Below are 8,797 nucleotides of genomic sequence, written 5' to 3' on the forward strand. Positions count from 1 at the left end.
CCTGAAGGTGTTCCCTGGGGAGCAGTCACAAGAAAACAGTGCTTCAGATAAGTGTACAAGCTCCATTCTGGGAGATACCAGTGAACTGTAGTAAGGCACAGTGAGGGTGGAAAGATGGTACCCCCAGGCTACCTTCCCTGAGAGCACATCCGTAGCCTCTAGATGTGTGCTGAACCTGAAGCCTGCTCTTAAGTCTTGTCCCTACTAGCAAATAGGCCTTTTTCATGTAAAGGCTGGGGCTGTGTCTCAGTCTAATTTGTAATGGTACATCCTGGGGTGGTATCCTGCAAAGAACTGTCTCTCCAATTGTTACAGTCCCATGGGACCCAGAAAAGAAATCCCTGCTGGCCTCCAGAGCCAGGTGATCAAGGAGCATCCCCTGAGTGGAGGCCACAAAAACGGGATCTCCCGTCTTGGAGATTCTGGCTCTCTGGAGCACATCAGAAGGAAAGTGTGAAGATGATGCTTACTGGCTGGAGTGAGGCGGTGGGAAGAGTGCAAAGATGACACCATTTGAATAAAGGGAAAGAGGGAAAAGAAAAAAAGAAAAAGAAGAAGGAAAAAATAATATACATAGCAAGACAGAGGAAGAGCAGGGAAGAAGGAGCCAGATGGCTGGAGCACAAAGTTGTCACCTGCAGGAAAGGAAAAAGGGGAAAAAAGATGGCACCTTTCAGTTTTATCAAGGCAGAGAGAGCGCAGGAAGATGGCACCCGCCAGCCTCTGTCCCTGGGGAGTATTCCAGCAGGCCCCTGTTTCTCAGATTAATGCTTTAAAATTGGGAAGTGAATCTCTTTCACAAAAAGTCAGAGTGCTTTTCAAAGGGCTGCTTCTGCACTTGGCCCTCGGGCAGGTGAGTCTGTGCACAGGCCCTTTAAGAGCTGTTCCTCAGTTCACCACAGTCCTGTGGGTCTCATGGGATGTGCCTTGTTGGTCTTCAAAGTCACATGTTTTGGCGGTCTATCTCTCAGGTGCCAGCCTTAAAATTTGGAGTGCCCAATGTGGGGTCCAAACCCTTCACCTCTCAGGAAGAAGCTCCAGGTTTTGAGTTCCTTCCTAATTGTGTGTCTCCACACCAAGGATGGGGTTTATGGCAAAATTGTGTCTCAGCCTTTCCTACCTGTTCTGATGTGGTTTCCCTCTGGTTTTCCTGCTGTGAAGGGGTTGCTCCACCATCTTTTAGTTTTCTTCAGAGGAAATTTTTCCATATGTAGCTGTAGATTTGGTGTGTTTGTGGGAGGAGGTGGGTTCAGGATCTTCGTCTGTTGCCATCTTGAACTGGAACCTATTTAATATGTTTTAAATTTTGGTTTTCAATCGTTCAGTTTGTTACTAGTATATGGAAATATGATCAATGTTGTGTATTAATGTTTATGTATTGATTTTATATTCTGAGATCCTGCTAAAGCAAGTTATTATAATTTATTATGAGTCTACTTATACATTCCTTGGAATTTTCTATGTAGACAATTATGTCATCTGTAAATAATGACAGTTATATTTCTTCTTTTCTAATATGTATGCCTCTTTTTTTCCTTTTCTTGCTGTACTACACTAACTAGAATCTAAAGTGCTAAGTTGAAAACTAAGATAAGAGTGGACATTCTAACCTTGTTTTTGAACTCAGGGAAAAGCATTCATTCTTTCACCATTTCATGTGATGTTAGAAGTAGGTTTTTTGTAGATGTTCTTTATTAGGTTGAGGTAGTGACCTTCTATTCCTAGTTTTCTGAGCATTTTTAATGTGAAGGGGTGTTGAATCTCGTTAAATGCCTGTTCTGTATTAATTGGTGTGACAGTATGTGTTTCTTCTTTAGACTCAATATGGTAGATTACATTGATGATTTTTTACCATTGAACAAGGCTTGCATCCCTGGAATAAATTCCACCTGGTCATAGTCTATTATTCATGTGGATTCTGATGGTAGGTATTCTTGTGGATTTCTTCTAGTAGGGTAAATTATGGTTCCTCAAAAACGTCCGTGTTTAACCCCTCCTATAACAATATGTGAATGTTACCTTGTATGGAAAAATGGACTTTGCAGCTGTGACTAAGTAAAAAATCTTGAGATGAAAAGATGATCATAAATTTTGGGGGTGGGCTATATATAAACACAAAGAGCTGTATAGGAGGGCCACAGGAAGAGTCAGAGTTGGAGAGACCATGTGATGAGGGAAGCAGAGATTAAAGTGATGCACTTTGAAGATGGAAGAAGGGACTAATTCCAAGGAATGCAGGCAGCTTCTAGAAGACAGAAAGGGAAAGGAAACAGATTCTCCTGTAGGGCTTCAAAAGGAACAAGCCCTGAGACACCTTGACTACTATCAGACTACTAAGCTGCAAAAACTTTCTTTCACAAAGGGTCAGGGAGGGCTGGGAGCACATATGTGCTGCCCACCTGGACAGAGAAGGACCTGTGAGGCTGACCTACAGATTCTGTGGAGGTGGAGAGACATGAGCCCCTTTCTTCTCCAGGCTCTTTGCAGGGTCCAGCAGAGAGTCAGGCCACCTGTGAAAGCCTGCGGCCCCAGTATTGCATGCTGGTGGTGTAGGGGTCATGTTCAGGGAGTCTCTGTTGTCCTAACACCCCTGGGTCCTGGGGAAGGAATCAGAACTCAGAAGCAGGAGAAGAGCCTTTGGCCAGCAGGGAAGGGGGGTGAGGCCCAGGGCCGGTCCATAAAAGATCAGAGCATCTCAGTGCTTTAGGAGGAAGGGGCTTCAGAGGTGGGCCAGCACAGGCTGTGACAGAGGCTAAGCAGACTGGGAGGGGAGGCACTTCTGGGAGACAGCAGGGGTCTACTCCCTGCCCCTCGTTGTTTGCTCCTCTCACTCTAATGAGCGGGTCATTTCCCCTGCTCTGATGATTCGAAGTCTCTGCCGGCACCCACAGGACGGTGACTGAGGCCTCCACACTCCTCAGCATGGATCCCAGCTCCCACTCAGATCTGGGGCCACAGACACCTCTCCCACCCCCTGCTGCCCCTGTGAGCAAGCTGTTCTTGTGAAACGTGGTCATAGTTTGTTAGGAGGATCTGTTTTCTATGGGGATACAAACCAGTGTTGATACCAATACACACACATGTCCAGCCATGGGTGGAAAGGGAAGGGACAGTAGTTCTGGGGTGTCTTTGCAGACCCGTAGGCCCCTAACGCCAGTCCCCACAGCCACAGCCAGATGGGTCCTCCTCCCTCAGTTGAACGAGATGCTGCTGCACAGAAATCCCACAAGTTCCACAAAGGGGCCCAACTGTCCTTTCCCTTATACACACCTTTAACGGGTGCCCCATGAATTTCCCCACACCCATTCCCCTTGTAGCACCCTCATTAGGATTAAGAGGTAGCGGCCTCCACCACTCTCCACATTGCAATAATCCCAGTGGGACTAGAGGATGCTCCCGCTACGATGAGGCAGACAGTCCTGTCCCCATGGCCAAGATTTTTCCTCTCTGGTCAGGCCACCCACACAGGAAACCCTGGATGAGCGGAGGGTCATCCCAGCGCCGTCGCCTGGCCACTTCAGGGAAGCAGAGAGAAGCTCCATAATGACAAGGGCTGTCTCCAGGCTCCATCCTAGAAACTGGTGAGTGTCCAGAGGGCGGAAAGGCACAAAAGCAGCTCTGCCTCCCCAGAAGGTTCAGGGATGCAGCAGATGGTACAGGTGCCCCAGAAGGGCCCTAGCCAAGCAGGCGTTAGAGAAGGGCATGATGAGGGGGTCCCTGGGGCAAGTGAGAGCTGTGCGTTCCCAGGAGCAGCCTGAGGAGTCCTTGTCTATGTGGAGGAAAGGTGTGGCCACCTGTAGATCCAGAGCTCCTGTGACCTCCCTCATCCTTCCTTCCTCTCAGGATCGCTCTCTGTGGAGCAGCTCAACACCAACAAGATGACAGTGGCCTGAGAGCATTTCCCACGAAAACGATCTTTGTTCACAATTTACATACATCACTCCAAAGGTCCTCCTCCCACCCACACCTGGCCACACCCACCTCCCCCACCTCCCTAACCCCCCACAATCCCGCTCCCCCTCCCCACCCTGGTGGTCCTGCCCACCCTCCCTTCCCCCCACATCATCCAGGATCAGCACTGGGAGGAGGAGGAGCCCTAGGCTCCCCTGGAGGGCTGGCCCAGCTGTTCCCTACTGGCTGCAGTGCTGCTTCTTCCTCCACCCACGCTTCTCTGTGACAAACGGGTCACGTTTTCTCTTTCTGGTCTGTGAGGGGTGAGCCAGCCCCAGAGCCAAGGCTGGCCTCCCAGAGACGCCGAGGCCAGCCCCGGGGATGGGCAGCTTCTCAGCAGCGGCTGGGCGTCCACACAGAGCCCACTTCCTCGACTTGGGAGCGGCTGGTGGAGCTGGGCTGAGGCCTCTTCTCTGAGAGGAGGGGGCCTAAGGAGCACTCTGGGCCCCCCAACCTCCAGGGGAGGCCAGGCCTGAGGCATGCACAGGACTCTGGGACAGCCAGAAAGGCGGCAGGCTCTGCAGAGAGCCAGAGAGGAAGGCCAGGCTGGAGAGCTCCTCCTCGTCCTCACTGGACCCGTCCCTGGGCCCTCGGGCCTCCCGAACAGGAGAGGCCTCTCTGAGAAGAGATGCATCCCTGGGTCCCAGGAGAGGGCCAGTGCGCCTTTGATCCTGGGGAGGGGAGGGCCGTCCGGCCCGGAATGGAGAGACCTCCTGATGTCCTCGACAGGGAACAAAGACTTTGGGCCTACACAGGTCAGTGTCTGTTTAGATGAGCCTATGAAGAGCCTCAGAATCAATCTCTGGTGGGCAGGCTTCATCACTGACCCCTAGATGGGGGTCTTGGTCGTGCCTGTGGGCACCTTGGCTGGCGTCAGACTCAGAAGGACCTGAGCGCATTCCGGGTGCACTGTTGACTCGGGGCTGCCCGCACACCGTCGTCCTCTTTCAAGGCCAGGAGTCGTTTCTGCACCAGCTGGTAGGAGGGAGGAGGACAGTGACGACTCCACACACACGTGTGAGAGGAGGAGCACTGGGCAGTGGGACAATGGCCCTGGGGGGGAGGAGGGGACGGGCGACCCCAGGACTCGAATCCAAATACAGACACTGTGGCAGTCCTGCCATCCTCCTGCACCTGATTCCCAGCTTTGTGTCTTTCCCACCCCTCCCGGATGCCCATCCTCTCCTTCCTTTCACCCTGCACTGCACCCACCCCAAAACGGGCCCTTCCCCATGCCAGGCGTCCCAGGCAGGGGAGGGATGGACAGTGCTATGTGGCCCTCCTGTTCTGGGGCCCTACCTCTCCCCTGTTCACTGGGGTCCCTCCGTGCCCTGGTCTTCCTGGGTGTCTCTTGTGTCCCCTGTTCTACCGGGGATCCCTCCCTCCTCTGGCTCCCCTGGGTCATCTGGGTTCCCCTGTTCCCTGGATCACCTGGGTTCCCCCTCCCGTGGGGTCCCCTGGCTCCCTGAGTGTCCCTCTCCCTCCCCTGACTCACTTCTTCGGGGGTGAGCCCTTCCTCCTGCTCCAGCTCCTTCTCCAGGGCCAAGAGATCCAGCTGTGGGTCTGGGGAAAGCAAATATGCCAGGAATCCAGGGTGAATGACTGCCTCCACCTAGAACAGAAAGAAGAGGCTGTGAGCATCCTTGGCCAGGAGTGGCCTGTGAGGCAAGAAGACCAGGAGGGAAAGTGAAAAGCAGAGACCCACCCCACTCTCCTCCACAAGGCAGGGATGGTCAGCACACACACACGCACACGCACACGCACACATGCACATACACAGTCACACACAAAAGAGCACATATACAGAGGCACAAACACAGACACAAAGGCATACACACAGATAGACACAAACATATACACACAAACATCTGCGTAAACCTCCCCTAACACCAGGCTCAGGAACAAGGAGCTGAGCTTAAGTCCCAACGGCCTGAGCAGAACCCAGATCTTGGGTGCTGAGTGTTCCATGCCCTGGCATCTTGTAGACCCCAGCCTCCAGGCCTAGCCTACTTTGGTGACAAAGTCCTCCTGGGAACACAGCTTGTCAATGTAGCTTAAGAGATCCGGGTCCGAGTAGGTGCCGTCCTCTTCCTGCTGCATCTCATTTCCGTCCTCTCCCCTTTCTCCATCTGAGTCGCCTGTGGCTGAGTGGACGGGCCCCACCAGCGCCTCCATGATGTCCATATACTCCCTCACAGCCTCAGGTGGAATCTCCTCGGGTGCCTTGGGCTCCGGGGGTCGCTGGGACCTGTGTGGCTTCGGGTGGGAGGGCTGGGCGCTGGGGCCGGACATCCTGGGAGCACAGGCTGAGGCAGAGCAGGAGGAAGGGAAGGAAGGTGAGGGGCTCCCGGTCCACCTCCTGACCACCGAGCGCACGCTGGTGAGGGCATTGTTGGGGGACATTGATGTGGGTGTGGGGGTTCAGGGCCACCTGAAACCTCATGCACAGTTGGAGGGGGGAGGTAAGGGGGGCATCTAAGAGAGTCACATGTAAGGAAGTGGGGAACCTCCAATTTTCCAGGGGTGTCCCCATCAAGCCCACTTCTTAGGCAGACTTGGTGTGCAGTCCTTTGACAGGGAGGTGTGAGAGAAGTTACAAAATTGACCAAGTCAATACCCCGTAGTGACAAAGGGCATCTGACACCCCACCCCCGCACCCCCCGCCTCGGTGGCTGTTTTGCTTGAAAGACCAGTGCCCCTGTCTTGAAGGAAAATGATCCACATGGGAACAGTGGCCAACCCTAGGCCCCTGTTACCTGTGCGTTCAACTCCAGTGGGAACCTGGGTGGCTGGCTGAAGGCCCACTTTCGGGGCTGGGGGCCCCCGAGGATCCAGCTTCGGTGGGGCTGGAGGAGGCAGGCCCTGCGTGCAGTGCATCCACTGCAACTGCTGAATCTGCATCTCCTCCTCGGCCTCAAATTCCGTGAACCTGGGGGGTGACGGAGGCACAGGCCACCCTGAGAAAATGGCCTGGGTTCTGGAGCCCAACAAAGGCAGCCAAGAATGAGGGATTGGGAGAGGATGTGCCTTGGCGCTGTCAAGGCCCTGCAAGGTGCTGTCCACAGCAGAGAGCTGCTCCTGGAACTGATACAAGATCTGGGACCCTTCCTGCCTCACCAGCACTGGAGAGCATTCAACAGCATAGAGCCAGGTCGCTGCATTGAACCAGGTCAACGGGACACGTGGCTGACCCAGGGGGCACCCTCCTCATGCCCCCCATCCAGAGCCACATGAAGGGCTGACAGCCAGAGTCTGGAACAGGCATGTGTTCCCCACAGGGGTCCTTGCCCGAATCCAGGACCCTGGGTTGGGACTGAGAGTCCTGGAACATAGACCTGGAGACAGGGCTCAGGACAAGCTGGACGATGTGGATGCTGAGCTTAGAGGACAGGCCTTCCTTTCCTCTGAGAGGCGCTTGTTTGTTTGGTTTTGTTTCTTAAACCAAGGGGATTACCGTGGAGCAAACACTGGAAGGGCCAGAGACCTTTGGGCTGACGACAGCTGGCTTCCCCAGCCCCTTCAGGGATGCCAGGGTACCCACTCAGGCCACTTTTCATGAGGAGAGGGGGTCCCAAATCTATGTCAGTGGCCGCCGTCAGCCACCATTAAGGAAGCAGCAGGCTGGCGGGTGGAGCTCTTTCCCCGGCCCAGCCCATATGGCCGGAGTTGGACCCCTACTGGACTCACAGCTTCACCCTGCCCCGTCCTGAGACCTTCATGTCAGGGGAGGGCAGAGCTCCTGGTGGAGGAAGGACAGAAGACCCAAACTCTCAAGGTGAGGGAGGGGTTTCTGGAGGACTGTAGGGCCTCTGGGCTGCGGGGTCCCTGTTCCGAGCGACAGCCCTTCTCCTTTGTCCTCTCTGATGAGCACCCCCACGGCCAGACCCTGCCCTCACCCACTCGCCTCACCCTCCACGCAGCCCCTGGGCCCAGGACGCTGACTCACTTTTGCGCCATCTCGTAGTAGATCATCCGGTCAGAGTTGCTAATGTGCTGCCATTCCTGCACGGCCCTGCACAGTCCCTCCTCCAGCTTCATGGTCGGCTTCAGGTGGGCCAGGGATCGAAGCGCTGGGCTGTAAGCACTCGGGGTCAGTCTCCGTGCCCAGGCCAGCCCCCACCTGCCTGACCCCACCCGCCAATGTGGACCACACATCACTCAACACAGCATGACTGAGCCACAGGAGGGTGAGAGGCAGGTGTCTGGGACGTGGCAGAGACAAGCCTTCCCGGCTACCGCTGTCACCGCCTCACACTCCCTCGAGGATGACCATCCACTCCCAGGCCAGAGCTGGGACACTGTGCCTTGGGGAGCTCTTTTCCTCTTCAAGGCTGCCTTTTCATAATAAAAATCACTATCATCAGTGAGGCGTGGCATGTGCCAGGCAATCTGCTCACACTTCATAGATTAGCCCAAGGAGTCTTCTGCACGGTCCTCTGAGTGAAGTGTGATTGTCCCCTTTTTACGAGGGACCGCAGGTTTAGGATGGAAATGCCTGCCAGGCTCACAAATCTAGCGGGAGAGAGCCCACGCCCTTAGGAGAGCTCTACCATCACCCTGTTCCTACTGGAAGTCTCCACAACAACGAAGTCCAGGCGTGCATTAAGCACACTCCGGGGCCCCGCCCTCCTCCCCCTCCTCCGAAGTGACCTCCCCCGGCCATGTACACTCAAGTCCTGTATGAAAGGAGACGGCAGCACAGGAGAGTGTGGCATCCACTCCTTGGCTCCTCAACGTACACCACGACCCTCTCTGACTGCAAGTCGTCAGGCCATATGACATTGAGAATCATGGAAGAACAAGCTGGCTAGACTCACAGGGGGGTGGGGTCAGTCGAGATAAGGCA

The 8,797-nt window shown here is 54.6% G+C and overlaps 1 pseudogene; it reads right to left on the minus strand.

Moving 5' to 3' along the window:
- Positions 1 to 4,130: 4,130 nt before the first annotated feature.
- LOC132476274 (NUT family member 2G-like) lies at positions 4,131 to 7,989 on the minus strand (annotated as a pseudogene).
- Between the last annotated feature and the right edge of the window lie 808 nt (positions 7,990 to 8,797).

This window comes from Mesoplodon densirostris, chromosome 2 (genome assembly GCF_025265405.1).
Source record: "Mesoplodon densirostris isolate mMesDen1 chromosome 2, mMesDen1 primary haplotype, whole genome shotgun sequence".
Taxonomy (NCBI): Eukaryota; Metazoa; Chordata; class Mammalia; order Artiodactyla; family Ziphiidae; genus Mesoplodon; species Mesoplodon densirostris.